We start from the raw sequence: 22,059 nt of genomic DNA, 5'->3' as shown, positions 1-22,059 counted from the left end.
CGTTAGGTATTACCACTACGTTGTCATTACGTATTACCACTACGTTGTCGTTAGGTATTATCACTACGTTGTCATTACGTATTACCACTACATTGTCATTAGGTATTATCACTATGTTGTCGTTAGGTATTATCACTACATTGTCATTACATATTACCACTACGTTGTCGTTAGGTATTACCACTACATTGTCATTACGTATTACCACTACAATGTCATTAGGTATTATCACTACGCTGTCATTACGTATTACCACTACATTGTCGTTAGGTATTATCACTACGTTGTTGTTAGGTATTACCACTACTTTGTCATTACGTATTACCACTACGTTGTCGTTAGGTATTACCACTACATTGTCATTACGTATTACCACTACATTGTCATTAGGTATTATCACTACGCTGTCATTACGTATTACCACTACATTGTCGTTAGGTATTATCACTACGTTGTTGTTAGGTATTACCACTACTTTGTCATTACGTATTACCACTACGTTGTCGTTAGGTATTATCACTACATTGTCGTTACATATTACCACTACGTCGTCGTTAGGTATTATCACTACGTTGTCGTTAGGTATTACCACTACGTTGTCATTACATATTACCACTATGTTGTCATTACGTATTATCACTACATTGTCGTTAAGTATTACCACTACGTTGTCATTACGTATTACCACTACGTTGTCGTTAGGTATTATCACTACGTTGTCGTTAGGTATTACCACTACGTTGTCGTTACGTATTACTACTACATTGTCGTGAGGTATTACCACTACGTTGTCATTACGTATTACCAGTACGTTGTCATTAGGTATTACCACTCTGTTGTTGTTAGGTATTACCGCTACATTGTCGTTACGTATTACCATTACATTGTCATTACGTATTACCAGTACGTTGTCGTTAGGTATTACCACTCTGTTGTCATTAGGTATTACCGCTACATTGTTGTTACGTATTACCACTACGTTGTCGTTACGTATTATCACTGCATTGTCATTAAGTATTACCACTACGTTGTCATTACGTATTACCACTACGTTGTCGTTAGGTATTATCACTACGTTGTCGTTAGGTAATACCACTACATTGTCGTTAGGTATTATCACTACGTTGTCATTACGTATTACCACTACATTGTCGTTAGGTATTACCACTATGTTGTCGTTAGGTATTACCACTATGTTGTTGTTAGGTATTACCACTACGTTGTCGTTAGGTATTACCACTACGTTGTCGTTAGGTATTACCACTACGTTGTCATTAGGTATTACCACTACGTTGTCGTTACATATTACCACTACTTTGTCGTTACGTATTACCACTACGTTGTCGTTATGTATTGGCACAACGTTATATTAGGATGTGCCTACTATGTAATGACGACGTATTTCCCTGACATTACCAAACCACTACCTAACCACTACGTCGTATATACGTTGTGTGTTTGCTGGGCAGGTGGGTTATGGTAATATCGTGTGTGCCTCCCGCATGAATAAAGTCGTGGTGGTGTTTTTGAAGCACCAGGAACTTGTCAGTCAGCTCATAGAAAGCAATTATACATTAATGATGAGTTTGTCCACACTCAAAAAAATAATTAACCCTAAAAAATAGACTTTATGTAATTTAATCACATGACAATTTTCCATGTAATTCTATCACATAAAATTTAAGTAATTGCCGAGCTTTATGGTACACATTTCAACCATGTTAAGGTAATGCAAATAAATTACATAATGGTTATGGATTTTTTTTAAATAAACCTTATGTGGATAAATGGACTCAATGTTTTTTAAAGATATTTTTTGGGCTTTTTTTCAGCTTTATTATTGGATAGGACAGTGTAGAGACAGGAAACGAGCGGGAGAGAGAGACAGGGAGGGATCGGGAAATGACCTCGGGTCGGAATCGAACCCGGGTCCCCGGATTTATGGTATGGCGCCTTATCCACCTAAGCCACGACGCCCCCATGAGTCAATGGTGAAATTAAAATGATTTTTTGATTCCGCTTGAATTGTGACATGAATTTCACATATCGTGTTTCTGAAATTTTAAATATAATTATTGTACCAATAAGGTCACAATTTAGTAGGAAGAAGTTTGACACAATGACTGAAAATGTTGCCACCTGCCATCTACTGTGCGGGAGTGTGATGTGCATGTCAGTCCCTATGAGATCTCATCAAGTAAAGTATACATGATTTGTTTAGATATAGTAGGCCAGTTCAAATAGCGTTTATATGATTTAATTGAATATATTTTCAATTTTATAAACTTTACTTAAATTTTCTGTGTAACTATTTCTTAATATTTACCTGGACCAAGAATCATTTTTTTGAGTGCAAGTTTCCCCACTGGCGGTGCCTCTGTCTGGGTCACCGTGTCTGGAGTTCCTCCGTTTATTCCCAATGAAGCACTGGAGAGAGAGAACTGAAGCACTTTGGGAAATTCGCGAGCGGATTCCGGACAGTTAATTTAGGCTGCAGGAATGACAAATTAAAACACGTTCAGTCTCTACGGAGACAAGTGCACTGTAAAAAAAATATTTGTTGTTTTAACTTACAAAAGTTAGTGCAAGGGCTGCCTTAAAATTTTGAGTTCACTGGAATTCACATAGTAAGTTAAATTGTTGTGAACTTTCTATATTAATTTCAGTGAACTCAAAATTTTAAGGCAGCCCTTAAGGCAACCCTTGCACTAACTTTTTTAAGTTAAAACAACAAATCATTTTTTACAGTGTGTTCATGTTTCTGGACTCCCCAACTCAAACACTGGAAGTTTCCTTCCGTGTGAAACACGAGGAAGGGTTTTACATGGTTTATGCGAGTTTGGGGAGCATGAAATGTTCTGAGTGTGGGGATGTGGGACACAAGTGGGTCACTTCTCCTCACAGTCAGCGGGGAGCAGAGCCGCCTGCTGCCTCTGGGACTGTCAGTGAGGACAGGGGAAGGAACAGGACTGGGAGCAGGGTGACTGCGGAGACTGACCATGTGGAAGGGGACAGTGGGGTGGTTGGTGTGACTGATGGTGGGGAGGGGGTCAGCGGGGTGGTTGGTGTGACTGACAGGGGGGAGGGGGTCAGCGGGGTGGTTGATGGTAGGAAAGTGAACAGCGGTGTGGATGTTGTGACTGACGGTGTGGAGGAGGGCAGCAAAGTGACTGACAGTGTGGAGGTGAACAGCGGTGAAGCTGTTGTGACTGACGGTGAGGAAGGGGCAGTAGGGTGACTGATGTGACTGACAGTATGGAGGTGAACAGCAGTAAAGCTGTTGTGACTGACGGTGGGGAAGGAGGCAGTAGAGCGACTAATGTGACTGACAGTGGGGAGGGGGGCAGTAGAGCGACTAATGTGACTGACAGTAGAGAGGGGGGCAGTAGAGCGACTAATGTGACTGACAGTGGAGAAGGGGCAGTAGAGCGACTAATGTGACTGACGGTGGAGAGGGGGCAGTAGAGCGACTAATGTGACTGACGGTGGAGAGGGGGGCAGTAGAGCGACTAATGTGACTGACAGTAGAGAGGGGGGCAGTAGAGCGACTAATGTGACTGACGGTGGAGAGGGGGGCAGTAGAGCGACTAATGTGACTGACAGTAGAGAGGGGGCAGTAGAGCGACTAATGTGACTGACAGTGGAGAAGGGGGCAGTAGAGCGACTAATGTGACTGACGGTGGAGAGAGGGCAGTAGAGCGACTAATGTGACTGACAGTGGAGAAGGGGGCAGTAGAGCGACTAATGTGACTGACGGTGGAGAGGGGGGCAGTAGAGCGAATAATGTGACTGACAGTGGAGAAGGGGGCAGTAGAGCGACTAATGTGACTGACGGTGGAGAGGGGGGCAGTAGAGGACTAATGTGACTGACGGTGGAGAAGGGGGCAGTAGAGCGACTAATGTGACTGGCGGTGGAGAAGGGGGCAGTAGAGCGACTAATGTGATTGACAGTGGAGAAGGGGGCAGTAGAGCAACTAATGTGACTGACGGTGGAGAGGGGGGCAGTAGAGCGACTAATGTGACTGAAGGTGGAGAGGGGGCAGTAGATCAACTAATGTGACTGACGGTGGAGAGGGGGCAGTAGAGCGACTAATGTGACTGACGGTGGAGAGGGGGCAGTAGATCGACTAATGTGACTGACGGTGGAGAGGGGGGCAGTAGAGCGACTAAGGTGACTGACGGTGGAGAAGGGGGCAGTAGAGCGACTAATGTGACTGACGGTGGAGAAGGGGGCAGTAGAGCGACTAATGTGACTGACGGTGGAGAGGGGGGCAGTAGAGCGACTAAGGTGACTGACGGTGGAGAAGGGGGCAGTAGAGCGACTAATGTGACTGACGGTGGAGAGGGGGGCAGTAGAGCAACTAATGTGACTGACAGTGGAGAAGGGGGCAGTAGAGCGACTAATGTGACTGACGGTGTAGAGAGGGCAGTAGAGCGACTAATGTGACTGACGGTGGAGAAGGGGGCAGTAGAGCGACTAATGTGACTGACGGTGGAGAAGGGGGCAGTAGAGCGACTAATGTGACTGACAGTGGAGAAGGGGGCAGTAGAGCGACTAATGTGACTGACGGTGGAGAGGGGGGCAGTAGAGCAACTAATGTTACTGATGGTGGAGAGGGGGCAGTAGATCGACTAATGTGACTGACGGTGGAGAAGGGGGCAGTAGAGCGACTAATGTGACTGACGGTGTAGAGAGAGCAGTAGAGCGACTAATGTGACTGACGGTGGAGAAGGGGGCAGTAGAGCGACTAATGTGACTGACGGTGGAGAAGGGGGCAGTAGAGCGACTAATGTGACTGACGGTGGAGAGGGGGGCAGTAGAGCGACTAATGTGACTGACGGTGGAGAGGGGGGCAGTAGAGCGACTAATGTGACTGACGGTGGAGAGGGGGGCAGTAGAGCGACTAATGTGACTGACAGTGGGGAGGTGAACAGTAGTTGGCCAACGCCATCAGAATCTGCTCCACCTGCTCAGGTTGAGTCTGGCAGCTCCGCGCTTGGAGCTACGGAGACTGGAAGCAGTGTTTCAGCGGAGTTGATGGAGGCTGAACAGAGCAGGGTGGAGCTAGTAGAGGTCAGTCTAGGGGGGTCTGAGCAGGACGCGGAGTCTCCGGTCTCACAGGAGGCTGTCAGACCCGACAGTGAGACAGAAGACATGACGAAGCCGGACCGCTGCTATGGTGACAATGTAACTGACATGGACTGTGACTCTGACTCTGTTTCTATCACAGACAGTTTTTCCCAAAGTGAGGACCTCAATTCACTCGAGGAAATAAATCGTTTTTTGGACAAAACCTTTGGAAAAAAAAGCAAATGTTAAAGATTATTTTCCCAACATTGAAAAGTTTATCAGATCAGTTACCACACTTCAAAGAGTTGTGGGAATGGATTTACTAGATGGAAAGAAATGTTACCGATTAAAAAAGCACATTACTGGTTTGAGGAAAGGGTTAAAGGAGTCTTAAAGAAGAATGATTAAAAAAATGAAAATGAGAAAATAAAAGTTTTTTAATGACCGTGCAGCACTGGGTGTTTTATCTCTACTGGTTCTTTCCATCTGTCTCTTTACATTTCTGTCTCTTATCTTTCAATATGCAGGGTTTAAGAGTCGCGTCTTTAGATATAAATGGGGGAAGAGATGAACAGAAAAGAGTTTTATTATCTGAAGTAATTAGACAGAAAAAACTGGATATTATTTTATTACAGGAAACACACAGTGACGAGTTGAATAAAATAGCCTGGGATTTATGGTGGAATGGACAATACGTTCTTAGTCATGGGACAAATTTTAGTGCAGGAGTTGCAATTTTATTCTCTCCTGTTTTAGATATAAACATCGTGTCCAGTACAGAGTTGGTGAAAGGTAGAGTTCTTATGGTAAAAGTTAAAATACAGGATTTTACTCTTAGTTTTATCAATGTTTATGCACCAAACCAAGGCTCTGAATGTGAAGAGTTGTTTAATTTATTAAAAGAGAAGTTAAGGTTTAGTGATCCAGGGGAGTGTGTTGTAATGGGGGGAGACTGGAACTGCTGCACAGACTTTACATTAGACAGGACTGGAGAGGAACCACACATTCACTCCTCGTCCATTTTATCTCACTTTTTAAAGAGAACCGATCTGGTTGATGTGTGGAGAATGAAGCACTCTTCAGTCCGACAATACACATGGGTGAAAATGCCTGACGGTAGAGTCTGTGCAGCAAGGTTGGACAGATTTTATATTTCTGCACCTTTTACTTCAAGAGTTATTGACTGCCAAATCTCCCCTGTTGTTTTTACAGATCATCACTTCGTTTTAATGGAGCTTTTTTTATCTCCTGCGGAAAAACCAAAGTCCTTTTGGCATTTTAATGTTAAGTTATTGCATGATCTTAATTTTTGTAAAAGTTTTAAATTATTTTGGATCTATTGGAGATCCAGGAAGGAAACTTTTCCTTCACTCATGAAGTGGTGGGAGGTAGGAAAGGCCCAAATTAGGGTGTTTTGTCAGCAGTACTCCTCTAATTCCACAGCTAAAATCCAAAGAACTGTCCAGAAACTGGAAGAGGAAATAAGAGACTTGGAAAAAAATTTCTTTACCTCACAAGCTGATCAACAAAAAAATGATGAGTTCATTTTTAAAAGGCAGGAACTCAACTCCCTTCTGCAGGACAGAGCTAAAGGAGCACTTGTCCGAGCATGTTTTACTAGACTCCAAGACATGGATGCACCAACTTCTTTCTTTTTTAACCTGGAGAAATCTGCTGTTCAGAGGAAACAAATGGTCTGTCTTCGTCGTTCTGATGGAAATATAACTACAGACCCAGCCGAGATGAGGAAGCTCGCAGTGGAGTTTTATACGGATCTATTCAGCGCAGGCAGCTGTGATATGGACTCCGCTGCAGAGCTTCTGCAGGGGCTTCCTCAACTGAGCTTAGAAGACCAGAACACCCTGAACGCAGAAATCGTTTTAGATGAGCTGACTGCTGTGGTGTCCCAGACGGCACCAGGCAAGGCTCTGGGACTAGATGGTCTTCCTTCGGACTTTTTTAAACACTTCTGGGACGGGACCTTTTGGCCATTTTTAAAGAGTGTTTTAAAAAAGGGAGCCTTCTGGCTTCCTGTAGGTGAGCAGTTCTTTCACTGCTGCCCAAGAAGGGAGACCTAGCTCTTTTAAAGAACTGGAGACCTGTAGCTCTTTTATGTACGGACTGTAAGATCCTCTCCAAGGTTTTATCAAATAGATTAAAACATTTTATTGAATTATTTATTGGTGCAGATCAGTCTTATTGTATTCCAGACAGGTCAATGTATGATAATTTATTTTTAATAGGGGATATATTTGATGTTTGTAAATTGTGTAATATTAATGTTGGTATTTTATCCATTGACCAAGAAAAGGCGTTTGATCATGTGGATCATGGTTTTCTCTTCTCCACCTTGCAGGCTTTTGGAATTGGGGGGAGTTTTTTATCCTGGGTCAAACTACTGTATAATGAAGCCTGCTGTTTAGTAAAGGTGGGGGGAGGGTTGAGCTGCCCTGTGCCAGTTAAAAGAGGAATCAGACAGGGCTGCCCCATCTCAGGCCAGCTCTACAGCATTGTCACTGAACCTCTTCTGTGTAGGCTGAGGAGCAGGTTACAGGACCTGGGCCTCCCTGAGCTGGCTCAGAACCACTCTGTGGCCGTCTCAGCTTATGCAGATGATGTTAATGTTTTTATACAGGATCGGAGAGATATACAACAACTTAAAGGCAAGGCAAGGCAAGTTTATTTATATAGCACATTTCATACACAATGGCAGTTCAATGTGCTTTACAGAAGTAAAAACAAAAACAGTAAACAATAGAGAAATAAAATTGCATAAAATAATTGTATCTTTATTCTAAAATAATTAATTAAAAGAAATTAAAAGAATTAAAAGAAAATAATAAGAATTAAACAATAGTAGAAATAAAATATTAAAATGGCAAAAAGAAAAAGGAGAAAGAGAAAGAGAAAAAAAAACCTAGCAGAATAAAATAGAATAAAGTTAAAATAAATTTAAAACATGCAGAGAAAAAGATTATAAAAAATGTAAAAATATTAATTATTTAACAGAAAGCATCTGAAAACAGCTTGGTCTTTAACCTAGATTTGAAGCTGCCAACAGCAGGAGCATTTTTAATGTCCTCTGGCAGTTGGTTCCATAGCTGTACTGCATAGTAGCTAAAAGCTGCTTCACCACACTTTGTTTTAACAACTAGTTTTAATAGTAAATTTTTCTGTTGCGATCTGGTAGATCTGATTGGGTTAGGCCGCTGCAACATATCAGAGAGGTAATTGGGCCCTGTACCATTTAGAGATTTGTACACCAGCAGTAATGCTTTAAAGTCAATTCTGTAGCTTACTGGAAGCCAGTGAAGGGACCTTAGAATTGGAGTAATGTGCTCTGTTCTTTTTGTTCGTGTGAGAACCCTCGCCGCTGCATTTTGAACCAGCTGAAGTTGTTTGATGGTCTTTTTTGGCAGGCCTGTGAAAAGGCCATTGCAGTAATCAACCCTACTAGAGATGAAGGCATGTATCAGTTTTTCCAGATCATTTTTTGACATAAGTCCTCTTAGTTTGGAAATGTTTTTTAGGTGATAAAATGCCGATTTAGTGATTGCTTTCATGTGACTGTCAAAGTTTAGCTCGCTGTCAATGAAAACACCAAGATTTTTAACCATTTCTTTAGTTTTAATCCCTTTTGTGTCAAGAATAGTGGTAATCCTGAGTCTTTCATCTTTTTTTCCAAATAGAATTATTTCTGTTTTACCTGTGTTCAGCTGAAGAAAATTTTGTGACATCCAGCTATTGATTTGATCGATACACTGGTAGAGACATTCAAGGGGGGCATAATCATTTGGTGATAGAGCAAAATAAATTTGGGTGTCATCTGCATAGCAGTGATACAAAATTGAATTTTTATTGATAATTTGCCCAAGTGGGAGCATATAAAGGTTGAAAAGTAATGGTCCAAGAATCGACCCCTGGGGGACACCACAGGTCAAGGGCATTGACGTTGAGGAACAATTTCCCAGGGTAACAAAGAAGCTTCTATCTTTTAAGTATGATTTTAACCAATTGATAACTTTACCAGTCAATCCAACCCAGTGTTCAAGTCGATATAGCAGTATGTTGTGATCAACAGTATCAAAAGCTGCACTGAGGTCCAGTAATACCAGGACTGATGTTTTGCCTGCATCAGTATTAAGACGTATGTCATTTATAACTTTAATCAGCGCTGTTTCTTAAAGAAAGTAAAGTAAACTTAAAGAACTTAAAGAAAGCCTGACTGTGTATGAAAAGGCCTCCTCTGCTAAAGTTAACTGGGACAAATGTGAAGCGTGTCTAATAGGTCAGTGGAGCTCGGGAGACGTCCCTGAACTACCTGGGAAACTTAAGTGGGAAAAAAGAGCCATCAAAGTTCTGGGAGTGTACTTGGGGTGCGAGGACTTCCAAAAACAGAACTGGGAGGGAGTGCTGGAGAAGGTGAGTGCCAAGTTGTCTAAATGGAAATGGCTGCTTCCCCAGCTGTCCTACAGGGGTAGAGTTCTGATAGCCAATAACCTGGTCGCCTCTTCCCTTTGGCATAGACTGATCATCTTAGTGCCACCACCAGGCCTCATGAAGGACATACAGTGGCTCTTGGTGAACTTCTTCTGGTCAGGTCAGTATTGGCTGAGGGCACCAGTTCTTTATCTCCCTGTGGCTGAGGGAGGACAAGGTCTCATGAACATTTCATCGAGAATTGCTGCCTTCCGACTGCAAACAGTGCAGAGGCTACTTTATGGCTGCGGTTATTGCTGGCTGGCATCTGCTCAGCTGCTCCTGAGAAAGGCTGGCCGGCTAAGACTGGGTAAACAGCTGTTTCTCCTAAAGACCTCTGAAGTTAACCTGACCAGAATAACACCCTTCTACAACTTGGTGCTTGATGCATGGAGGAGTCTCAAGACCGCACGGACCACGGACCTCAGACCTGGTTTGTGGATCTTCGAGAAGCCGCTGTTACACAATGACCTCTTTACATCTGGCATGCTTTCTTCCACATCACTCCGTGTCAAGTTCATTGAGGCTGGTATCATCAAACTGGGCCACCTTATAAGAACATCTCCGGAGAGGCTTGGTGGAGTCATCGGCGTCAGGTCTTCCAGGGTGCTAAAGAAGATAGTGGATGAGGTCTGGCAATCCTTGTCTGTAACCCTTAGGGTGTACGCCCAGGATCATACCCTGGTTAACCTTTGGCATGAGGACCATGAGTACATCTTTCCTGCACTAAGCATCAGACCTGTGACTGAAGAGTGGCGAGAGGAGAGAGGGCTGCTTCTGTCTCTGAAAACACCGGTGCTGGGCAACTTCAGCTCATGCGGGAAGAAGCAGCTCTACTACAGCTGCGTAAAGGTACTGAACTTCCACTCTTTGGTCGAAGTCAGGGAGTCGAGGTGGGCCCAGGTTTTTGCACCCCTAAAGGCTGCTGGAGGACTCTGTACAAGCCGCCCATCGAGAAACGGACGGCTGACCTCCAGTGGAGGATCATACATGGAGCGATAGCCACAAACAGACACAGGGCTCACCTGGATCCCAGCACTGGGGAGGACTGTCCCTTCTGTCACCAACAAGAAACCCTAGGACACTTGGTGTCTCTTTGTCCTTGGCTAGCGGGCCTATTTAAGACATTGCAATAGTGGGTGGAACATCTAGGGGAGAAATTTTCCATCCCTTTGTTTGTCTTTGGGCCGAAATACACAGTCAGGAAAAGACAGACTCAGGTTTTAATAAATTTTTTAATGGGAACTGCAAAACTAGCAATCTGGAAGACCAGAAAGAATCAGATGCTGGGCCTGGGATGGACTGATGTGGTTCAGAACCTGAAAGGTTTGGTTGCATCTCGTCTTAAGGTAGAGCGTGCTTTTTACAGACTAACCAATAACCTGGACACTTTTATAGATCTGTGGGGTTTTCGACAGGTTTTATGTTCACTCGAAGAGGATGGTGCACTAACGCTCAGCTTTTAATTTTTAATGTATAATTGTGTGTGAGAATGTTTTAACAGAAAAGGTGTTTTATGGACTGATTTTGATGTGTTTTTTAGTAATGACTTTTTATGTACCTTTTAATTTTCTCCATTATTTATTGTTTTTATTTCTTGTGAAAAAAAACATATACATGGAACAATGGGAGAATTAAAGGTGGCTTAAAAGTCTCTCTCTGTGTGTGTGTTTCTCTCTCTCTCTCTCTGTGTGTGTGTGTTTCTCTCTGTGTGTGTGTGTGTGTGTGTGTGTTTCTCTCTCTGTCTGTCTGTGTGTGTTTCTCTCTCTCTGAGCTCAGACTGTGTGCAGTGTGTGAGATGTGATCTCAGTCTGGTGTCTCAGACTTAATTAACTCTGAGTGGAAAATGAATCAAACTCCATTTATTTGAATCAATTCGCTTCCGGTTCCTTCCCGGATAAACGGTTCTGTTCAAACAATCGATTCCGGAAGAATCGACTCAGAACGAATCATGACTCCGGACCGTACCATGTGGCCCGTCCCTTCCACTGTGAGACCGCCCCCTCTCCCTCCCCTCCCCGAGCGGCACTTGGTTCGGTCCGGATCAGAACACCATGGCGATTGATGGTGAGTAGGCCGGTCCGCGCGCGCTCTCTCTCTCTCTCTCTCCTTCATTTCCGCTTTTATCCGCGCGCTGCCTTCATTCTCTCCCCCGGGGGGCGTGGGGGGGGGGAGGGTGTGGGGTCGCTTTGTGTCTCGAACGCATACCCTGCTGGGAGTGTGTGTTATTGTGCTGTGTGTTTTCAGTAGAAATGCCGGGTTGGTTGATTATTGGTGATTGATTGTCAGTTGAGTGTAAAATCCCAGCGGCATCGAAACGCTGCTTCTCTCAACTTACTGCTCAACACAGATAAAGATTAATCAATCAGTAAACAAATAAATAAATGGGATGTTAATTAGCAGCTCAGTTGTTATGAAAGCATCAGGTTCATTTCCGTTCCTGACTCCAGCTTCCTGGTGATGCTGCAGTAGATCTCATCCCCTCCTGGGGGCATCTCAATCCCCTCCTGGGGGCATCTCAATCCCCTCCTGGGGGCATCTCATCCCCTCCTGGGGGCATCTCAATCCCCTCCTGGGGGCATCTCAATCCCCTCCTGGGGGCATCTCAATCCCCTCCTGGGGGCATCTCAATCCCCTCCTGGGGGCATCTCAAACCCCTCCTGGGGGCATCTCAATCCCCTCCTGGGGGCATCTCAAACCCCTCCTGGGGGCATCTCAATCCCCTCCTGGGGGCATCTCAATCCCCTCCTGGGGGCATCTCAATCCCCTCCTGGGGGCATCTCAATCCCCTCCTGGGGGCATCTCAATCCCCTCCTGGGGGCATCTCAAACCCCTCCTGGGGGCATCTCAATCCCCTCCTGGGGGCATCTCAAACCCCTCCTGGGGGCATCTCAATCCCCTCCTGGGGGCATCTCAATCCCCTCCTGGGGGCATCTCAATCCCCTCCTGGGGGCATCTCAATCCCCTCCTGGGGGCATCTCCCCAAACAGCCCCGAGGGACTCCCTGCGGCCTGAGGGGAGAACCCTCCGCAACCGGAGTCGCACAGAGTTTGTGTGTCAAGCTGTGTGTGTGTGTTTAAAGACCACCAAGGACTAAATGTCCCCGTAAGGAGAGTAAAATCTGACCATTTCGACCTTGTGGGGACATTTTGACTGGTCTCTACAAGGAAATTTTTGCTTAACAACATTTAATAATAATAAATAATAATAAAAGAGCCAGAAAAGTGAGGTTAAGGTGAGGGTCAGGTTTAGGTTCAAGTGCAGCATTAATTAACTGCATTAATAATTATGTCAGTGGATGGGCTTCAGAAGGATAGTAGGGCAAACGTGTGTGTGTGTGTGTGTGCGCGCGCTCACACCGTGGTGTTGTGTGTGTGTGTGTGTAAATTTGTTTATGACAACTGTTTTGGTGTGAACCTCCTGTAATGATGGTTCAGTTATTTTTTTCTGTATTTATTTTTTGTCTGTTTAGGGTTACCTCTACAACAGGCAACACTTCACACACGAAGATGAAGCTGTGTGTGTTTGTTTCTTGGCTAGCTGCTTTAGTTAAAATAGATGAACCCGTAATCAGGACACGTGGTGTTTTTATTCGCCGACTTTCCTGATAACGTCATGTTTATTAATAATTGTATTAGACAGTTAATATAAATCTAACTTAATGTTGAATTTCATGGCAGTTTTTTTTTCTTTATGGTATAGCCTCCTTTTCTTTTTTTAAGTCCTGCTCTCGTGTGTGTGTGTGTGTGTCTGTGTGTGTGTTTCTGAAAGGACAACTCCTGAAATTGACATGACTCACTGAACTCTCTGTAGGAGCTGAGAGAGAATGGAGTTTGAGAGAACGTTGCAGTAAAGAAACTGTGTGTTTTTTCAGTAGAATGCGGTGTGACAGCGTGGTGTGATGAAGCAGAATGAATGTGATTATTTTCCCATAACGACACGTCCGCAAGTATTTTGTTCCTCTTTATTCGGCAGCAGATTACCAACAATTGTAATTTTTATTTATTAATGAATGATCCGTTGTTTTTTATCCATTTATAGTTCCATTTTAGTGTTGTGGAATGTTCAGAAAACACGTCCGGTCTCACTGATGGTCTTACTTCCATTCTAGGAGCTAAGAACAATTGATCCCTCACCAGGTTTTTATTTTCTCTTCAAGTTAATTTAAAAAAAAAAGAGAGAGAGGAAAAAACCAAAAGTGTAAACTCCTCCATCCTGAAGACGTCAGAACTCTTACAGTTCCAGTGTCACTCTGAGTGTTCCACAGCGCTCACACTGGAGACTCCTTCCAGAAACGATACAGAAACATCTCCAGACTTTAGGAAAACTTCCACTGTGTCACTGATTAGTTACGGGGTGTTTTTTTTTAAATATAAATGTGTTTATGTGGAGCATCTGCTGTCCCTGTGAATGAGCTGTTACTATAGCAACTATGATGGATCATAAGGAGAGCATTAATATAAATAAACCTGTGATGTGCAGCTGCATGATAGTCAGAGCTGCTGTTCGAGAGAATTAATCAACACCTGATGACCAATCAGAGTGCATTTAGAACATCAGTTGAAAAAGATTTTGTTCCACCGTCTGAAACGTCTCACTTCAGTTCTAAACTCTAACGGAGGTAAAGGTGTCAGTTTTCTGAGACAGGAAGGGCTTCAGGATGGAGGACAGGTGTGTGTGTGTGTGTGTGTGTTCCCTGTCATGTTCCGTCATTCTGAGCATCACTGTTTAACGTTACAGCTGCTGAACATCTGCTGCTCTTCATATGTATACACTGCTGTAATAACGTTTAGGAGAGTTATTGTGACGTGTGTGTGTGTGTGTGTGTGTAAGATCATCCACTTGAGCTCCTACACACACTCCCCCACAGCCAGCCTACACACACATTAGTAGAGCTGGAGATGAAAACACTCAGCTGCAGATCATCATCAGGGTTTAAAAATGTTTCAGCTTCAGGAACGAGGAGAAACTTCACACGTGGAAAGATACAATAAAAAGAGAACAGAATAAAAGAAAATAAAATGGGCAGAGGGATACAAAAAAAAGGATGGAGAGATGAAAGAATGGATGGATGGAGGGTTGGAAAAATATGAAGAAAATGAAAAAGGATGGTGGATGGAGAAAGAAAGAAAGAATGTGTAGAACAGCTGGAGGAAAGAAGGAAGGGAAAGAACAGAAAACAAGGAAAGAAAGCTGGAGATGTAAAAGAGTTCCTGGTGGAATGAGAGAAAGAAAGAAAAGGGAGAAAGAGACGAAGGGAAAACAGAATCAACCTTGTGTTTAAGACTCAAGAAAAATCCAGTTTGTGTGTAAAGCTGCTCGAGTGTTCTGGCTTTGCTGTGTGTGTGTGTGTGTGCAGATGAACGCTGAGTGAAACTCCCTTCACTCTCACCATAACACTCTGCGTTCTCTTTTCAGAACTCATTCAAAATTCTATCTGTCTGTAATTCTCTCTCTCTCTCTCTCTCTCTCTCTCTCTCTCTCTCTCTCTCTCTCTGTCTGATTCTCCAGGTTAACTAACGACCTTTTTAACGAGACGACTGTAAATATTCCTTTAAAAGAGCAGATCAATAATAAACGACGCTCTGATTTTTCCCAGTGGAAGTTTTGAAGTAATTCCCACCCAACACCACGTCACTGCTGAGTTCTGGACTCTGATTGGTCGTCAGGTGTTGATTAATTCTCTCTAACAGCAGCTCTGATAGTCGTGCAACTCCAAACCACAGGGTTATTTCGAATTAATGCTCTCGTTCTAATGCATTATCGTTTCTATAGCGACAGCTCGTTCACAGGGGCGTGTACAGCGGACGCTCCTCGTACACCATTTTTAAAATAATCATAGATTTGCTGAATTTTTCTGTAAAGGGTTTTTTTGTTTTGTTTTTTGTTATGAAAGGAGTCTCCAGGGTCAGCGCTTAACACTGTAACTGGATGTTTTCTGAAACGTCTTTTCAGATTGAGTCACATGACCAGCTGCATTTCTTCTCCTGCTGAGAGATCGACGGTTTATCGCTGCTCTGACGTACGTTCTGTGAACTGGCTATCTGTCGTTCTTTACTGGAGATCGGCTTGTAAGAGGAATAAATCACTTTCCACATGCTGTTGGAGGAAAATATCTTCAGGATGGGAACAGGAACTCGCGTCATCTTTGTTTTACTCCAGCGGTGCACCGTGATGCGTCTGATCGGAAAGTTAATATGGAAAATATTAAACTAGTGAGTGGAATGATGCAATGACAGTTCAGAAAGTTTGTAGACGAGGCCTTGGTTTTTAAACTATAGATGGCCCAGACTCGAGCCTTGTGGGACTTCGAAGAAGAAAATGCATCTCCGCCTCCCATTCACACATCTCCCTCCCCCCCGTTTCACTTTCAGTCAACCTTTTGGCAGTGCAGCTGAGGGGAGTCTCCTGAAACTGGGACACTTGTGTACTCTATAAATCCAGAACAGATCAGTCTTGTGTCTGAGAGAGCGAGAGAACAGGAAGCTGTAACCTCACCTTGACCTTGCTTCCACACTCATCTCGTTCCACTTTCTAACACTCAAATCTCGACCTTTTAAACTCTAACGAGTTTTCGACAAGGCTCGTTTTCTAAACGAAGTGACCGCTCGTGAGTTACAGAACCAAGCTGCAGAAACGGACTCTTCTTTCCATCTGGTTTGCGTTTGTGAGTAAATTTGGAGTTAATTTCAAACATTGACACAATCAGACCTTCTCAGTGTGACACCAGGGGGTACGTTGGAACTTTATAAGGATTATTTCTTGAATGTGGTGCGAATACACTGATAATGTTGCTATGGCGAGACGTCCGTCATCCACAATTCAGTTAAATCGTACCTCCTCTGTCAGTTCTCTACGGATTTCCGTTCCAATTGTTTTGTTCGAAAGAACTCCTCACGCCGCACAAAACTTGGTCGTTGTTTTGTCTCATTTTTTTGCTAACGAGTTACTACTTCGGCCAAATTAACGACTTTTTCCAGGCCTCTCGCTAGAGTTGTATCTCCTGTCTCTGATTTCTCATCCGATTTCAGTTCTGATCGATGTTTGTTTTGGGTCGATCTTCCCTCGGGGAACAAAATTTAGTCCTGTGTTGATGTTCCTGTTGTAAACAGTTTGTGGTGGAGGTTGGTCCTCTCTCGCTCACATCTTCACATTTCAGTTCTGTTTGATGTTTTGGTCGTCATGGTTGTTTTGATGGCAGGCCAGATGAGCTCCTACGTCCCTGACATTCTGGTTCATTAGAAGATGAAATATTCCAGCGTCACGTCTTTTCCTCAGTGACTAGCGCCGCATTCCAGACTGTATACTAACGTGAAAGTGCGCTCTTGTAGGCGGGGCTTAATTTTAATATTTCTGACTATTTAACACCGGTTATGTGAGCTGTGAAACTAAATGCTCAACACACAGGAAGTGTGAGGAGTGAGGCTGAGAGGAAACATGTCGTCACTTTCAGGAGAAATGTCCGCGGTTAAATGTTTCGCTGATTTGAGAATGATCTGATGAGAAAAGGCGTTCGGTCGCAGCTTTATCACCTTAAAGAGGCCCTTTGACACGCCCCCACAGAATAGAATAGAATGCCTTTGTCACTATACACATGTACAATGAGATTAAAGCATCTCCAATAACAGCGCAAACAGCGTGTACAGAGGGAGAGAGAGAGGAAGGGGGGAAGGGAGAAGAGAGAAGGAAAGAAAAGGGGGGTGTAAGGTGCACAGTCTGAGGCGTATGTGTTGTGTTACACATTATGGAGTGAGGTATTGCACATATAAAGTATTGCACAGTGCCAGTCACATTGTAAATTATTGCACGAGAGAGTCACATTATAAGATAAAATATTACACATTATGAAGTATTGCAAGGTAAGGTAAGGTGCACAGTCCTGAGGTGTGTGTGCTGTGTGTAAGGTGCACAGTCCTGAGGTGTGTGTGCTGTGTGTAGGGTGCACAGTCCTGAGGTGTGTGTGCTGTGTGTAGGGTGCACAGTCCTGAGGTGTGTGTGCTGTGTGTAAGGTGCACAGTCCTGAGGTGTGTGTGCTGTGTGTAAGGTGCACAGTCCTGAGGTGTATGTGTTGTGTGTAAGGTGCACAGTCCTGAGGTGTGTGTGTTGTGTGTAAGGTGCACAGTCCTGAGGTGTATGTGCTGTGTGTAAGGTGCACAGTCCTGAGGTGTGTGTGCTGTGTGTAAGGTGCACAGTCCTGAGGTGTGTGTGCTGTGTGTAAGGTGCACAGTCCTGAGGTGTGTGTGTTGTGTGTAAGGTGCACAGTCCTGAGGTGTGTGTGCTGTGTGTAAGGTGCACAGTCCTGAGGTGTGTGTGCTGTGTGTAAGGTGCACAGTCCTGAGGTGTGTGTGCTGTGTGTAAGGTGCACAGTCCTGAGGTGTGTGTGCTGTGTGTAAGGTGCACAGTCCTGAGGTGTGTGTGCTGTGTGTAAGGTGCACAGTCCTGAGGTGTGTGTGCTGTGTGTAAGGTGCACAGTCCTGAGGTGTGTGTGCTGTGTGTAAGGTGCACAGTCCTGAGGTGTGTGTGCTGTGTGTAAGGTGCACAGTCCTGAGGTGTGTGTGCTGTGTGTAAGGTGCACAGTCCTGAGGTGTGTGTGCTGTGTGTAGGGTGCACAGTCCTGAGGTGTGTGTGCTGTGTGTAGGGTGCACAGTCCTGAGGTGTGTGTGCTGTGTGTAAGGTGCACAGTCCTGAGGTGTGTGTGTTGTGTGTAAGGTGCACAGTCCTGAGGTGTGTGTGTTGTGTGTAAGGTGCACAGTCCTGAGGTGTGTGTGTTGTGTGTAAGGTGCACAGTCCTGAGGTGTGTGTGCTGTGTGTAAGGTGCACAGTCCTGAGGTGTGTGTGCTGTGTGTAAGGTGCACAGTCCTGAGGTGTGTGTGCTGTGTGTAAGGTGCACAGTCCTGAGGTGTGTGTGCTGTGTGTAAGGTGCACAGTCCTGAGGTGTGTGCGCTGTGTGTAAGGTGCACAGTCCTGAGGTGTGTGCGCTGTGTGTAAGGTGCACAGTCCTGAGGTGTGTGTGCTGTGTGTAAGGTGCACAGTCCTGAGGTGTGTGTGCTGTGTGTAAGGTGCACAGTCCTGAGGTGTGTGTGCTGTGTGTAAGGTGCACAGTCCTGAGGTGTGTGTGCTGTGTGTAAGGTGCACAGTCCTGAGGTGTGTGTGCTGTGTGTAAGGTGCACAGTCCTGAGGTGTGTGTGCTGTGTGTAAGGTGCACAGTCCTGAGGTGTGTGTGTTGTGTGTAAGGTGCACAGTCCTGAGGTGTGTGTGCTGTGTGTAGGGTGCACAGTCCTGAGGTGTGTGTGCTGTGTGTAAGGTGCACAGTCCTGAGGTGAATGTGTTGCGTTTCACATTTTGGAGTATGGTATTGCACATTATAAAAGTATTGCACAGAGAGAGTCACCTTATAAAGTACTGCACATTATAAATTAGTAAAATAGTAAAATAAAATGGACTATAAAGTCAGAGCATATCCGAGTTCAGGGCGGTTATGGCTTTTGGAAAGAAGCTGTTTTTTAATCTATTTGTTTTTGCCCTGATGCACCTGTAGCGCCTCCCTGAGGGCAACAGATCGAACAGATCAAAGCCAGGGTGGGAGCTCTCCTTGATAATATTCTTAGCTCTGCTAAGGCAGCGGGAGGTGTAAATGTCCATCAGGGAGGGGAGAGGGCAGCCAGTGATCCTCTGTGCTGCCTTTACTACCCTCTGGAGCCTCTCCCTGTCTACAGCAGTGCAGCTGCCGTACCATACTGTAATACAGTACGTCAGTATGCTCTCAATGGATGAATGGTAAAAGGTCAGCAGCAGGTTGGAGCTTAAGTTGTACTTCCTGAGGACTCTCAGGAAGTGTAGCCGCTGCTGAGCCTTCTTAATGACTGCTGTGATGTTCTCTGACCAGGAGATGTCGGCGGAGATGAGGACACCGAGAAACCGGAAGGTGTGGACCCTCTCCACATACTCGTTGTTAATGTAGAGGGGGGGCTAGGTCGGTGCTGTGCTTCCTGAAGTTGACAATGAGCTCTTTGGTTTTCTTGGTGTTCAGAGCGAGGTTATTTTCTGAACACCAGGCTGCCAACTTCAGGACTTCCTCTCTGTAGGCTGCCTCGTTTCCCTTTGAGATGAGTCCGACCACTGTGGTGTCGTCAGCAAACTTGACGATAAGGTTGTTGTTGTTGTGGGTCGGACTACAGTCGTGGGTGTAGAGGCAGTACAGGAGGGGGCTCAGCACACAGCCCTGTGGAGAACCGGTGCTCAACGTGCGGGTGGAGGAGAAGTGGGGGCCAAGTCTCACAGTCTGGGGCCGGTTAGTAAGAAAGTCCTTTAACCAGGCACATGTGAGAGGGGGGAGGCCGAGAGTGTCCAGTTTTCTAATAAGGATGTCCGGGATTATTGTATTAAAAACTGAACTGTAATCCACAAAGAGTATGCGGACGTAGCTCTGCTGCTGCTCCAGGTGATTTAGTGCAGAGTGGAGAGCTACGGCAATGGCGTCCTCTGTGGATCTGTTTGTGCGATTATGTGAACTGGTAGGGGTTGAAGTCTGGGGGGAGGTGGTCTTTGATGTGCTGAAGAACTAGTCTCTCGAAGCACTTCATGATTACCGGGGTGAGGGCCACAGGACGGTAATCATTCAGGCTGGTGACGGGAGACTTCTTCGGCACTGGGATTATTGTTGCAGATTTTAGGCAGGGCGGGATGACTGCCTGAGCCAGAGAGAGGTTAAAGATCCTGGTGAAGGTAGGGGCGAGCTGGTGGGTGCACGCTCTGAGCACCTTACCAGGTACACCATCTGGGCCGGCAGCTTTCTTGGGGTTCACTGCCAGGAGCACCCGTCTGACATCGTGCTCCTGTACAGTGAAAGGAGTGGTGTAGGAACTGTGTGGTGGTGGGGGCAGGGCAGGAGCAGATGAGTGCTGCTGAGATGTTTCGAAGCGAGCAAAGAAGTGATTTAGCTCTTCTGCTAGTGGCGCACTCCAGTCTCCTGTTGGCGCATCACAGTCTCTGAAGTTTGTGATGTCCTGAATGCCCTGCCACACCTCCCGTATGTTGTTGCTGGACAGGTGGGACTCTATGCGCAGCCTGTGGTCCGCCTTGGCTTTATTTATTCCTCTTTTCAGATCAGCTCAAGTAGCTCTGTACAGAGCTCTATCACCTGACCTGAAGGCAGCATCGCGAGCCCTGAGGAGTGAGCGGACCTGGCTGGTCATCCAGGGTTTCTGGTTTGGGAAGACCCGGATGTTTTTATCCACCGTCACATTCCCGATGCAGAACTTGATATAGTCCAGCACCGTTCTTGTGAATGTCTCCAGCTCCAGATGTTCAAATAAGTCCCAGTCTGTCTGTTTAAAGCAGTCCTGTAGTTTGGTGAGTGCGTTGTCAGGCCAGGTTGTGATAGTCCTTGTGGTGGGCCTGGCTCTGCGTCTGAGGGGGGTGTAGGCTGGGGAAAGCAGGAGGGAAAGATGGTCTGACTGGCTGAGGTGGGGGAGGGGTATGGCTCTGTACGCATGCTTGATGTTAGAATAAACATGATCCAGAGTGTTCTCCCCTCTAGTAGAACACTTAACATGTTGGTAAAACTTCGGCAGTACAGTCTTCAAGTTGGCCTTATTAAAGTCTCCTGCGATTATGTGAACACCGTCAGGGTGGGCCCGCTGCTGTTTGTTTACGGTGTTCAGCAGGAGAGAGAGCGCTGTGTTTACACTGGCATCGGGTGGAATATACACAGCTGTGATGATCACTACAGTTAGCTCTCTCGGTAGAAAAAAAGGCCGGCATCTTATAGACATGTACTCGAGATCCGGGGAACAGTGTTTATCTATAATTGTTCCGTTGTTACACCAATTATCATGCACGTAAATACAAACCCCTCCCCCTCTGCTCTTACCAGAATTCTCAGTTCTGTCCCAGCGGAGCAGAGTGCGGCCTGCTAGCTGCAAGCTAGCACCGGGTATTTCCGGATGAAGCCAGGTTTCTGTGATAATTAAAACACAGCAGTCCCGAACATAGCGATTTCCAGCGAGTTGTAATTCCAGATCATCCGTTTTATGCACCAGGGATCTGGCATTAGAGAGATACAGGCTCGGTAGAGGTGGCTTGTGTGGTTGTTTTCTTAGCCTTAGCATAGCACCGGACCTGCAGCCCCGCTTCTGCTTCCTCTCCCTCCTCCGTCTGCGCCGCCTCCTAGACCCGACAACAATCCACGGAGAGCCCGGTGGTCTTGCTATGTCACCTGGGATGTAATGCGTGAAGAGAAAGCCGCTTGAAACAGATACCTGATGTTGGTTACTGATGGCTAAAAGTGTCTGGCGGGTGTACTGTATGTTTGCAGAACCGATGTTGCACAAACAAGCAAGAAATAAATACAAAAACAAACAAAAAAAAGAGCACTGAAAAGGAGAGCCGTAAGCCGCTGCAACCACGCGCGCTGCCATCTTGTCGCCACCTTTCTCATATTAATGTTTTAAAGTTAATGTGAGTGCTGGGTCTGCAGGAAGTGTTGTTTTTGTTGAAATATGAGATTT

The sequence above is a fragment of the Neoarius graeffei genome, chromosome 7 (assembly GCF_027579695.1).
Source record: "Neoarius graeffei isolate fNeoGra1 chromosome 7, fNeoGra1.pri, whole genome shotgun sequence".
In the NCBI taxonomy this organism is placed as follows: Eukaryota; Metazoa; Chordata; class Actinopteri; order Siluriformes; family Ariidae; genus Neoarius; species Neoarius graeffei.
This window is presented reverse-complemented; position numbering follows the sequence as displayed.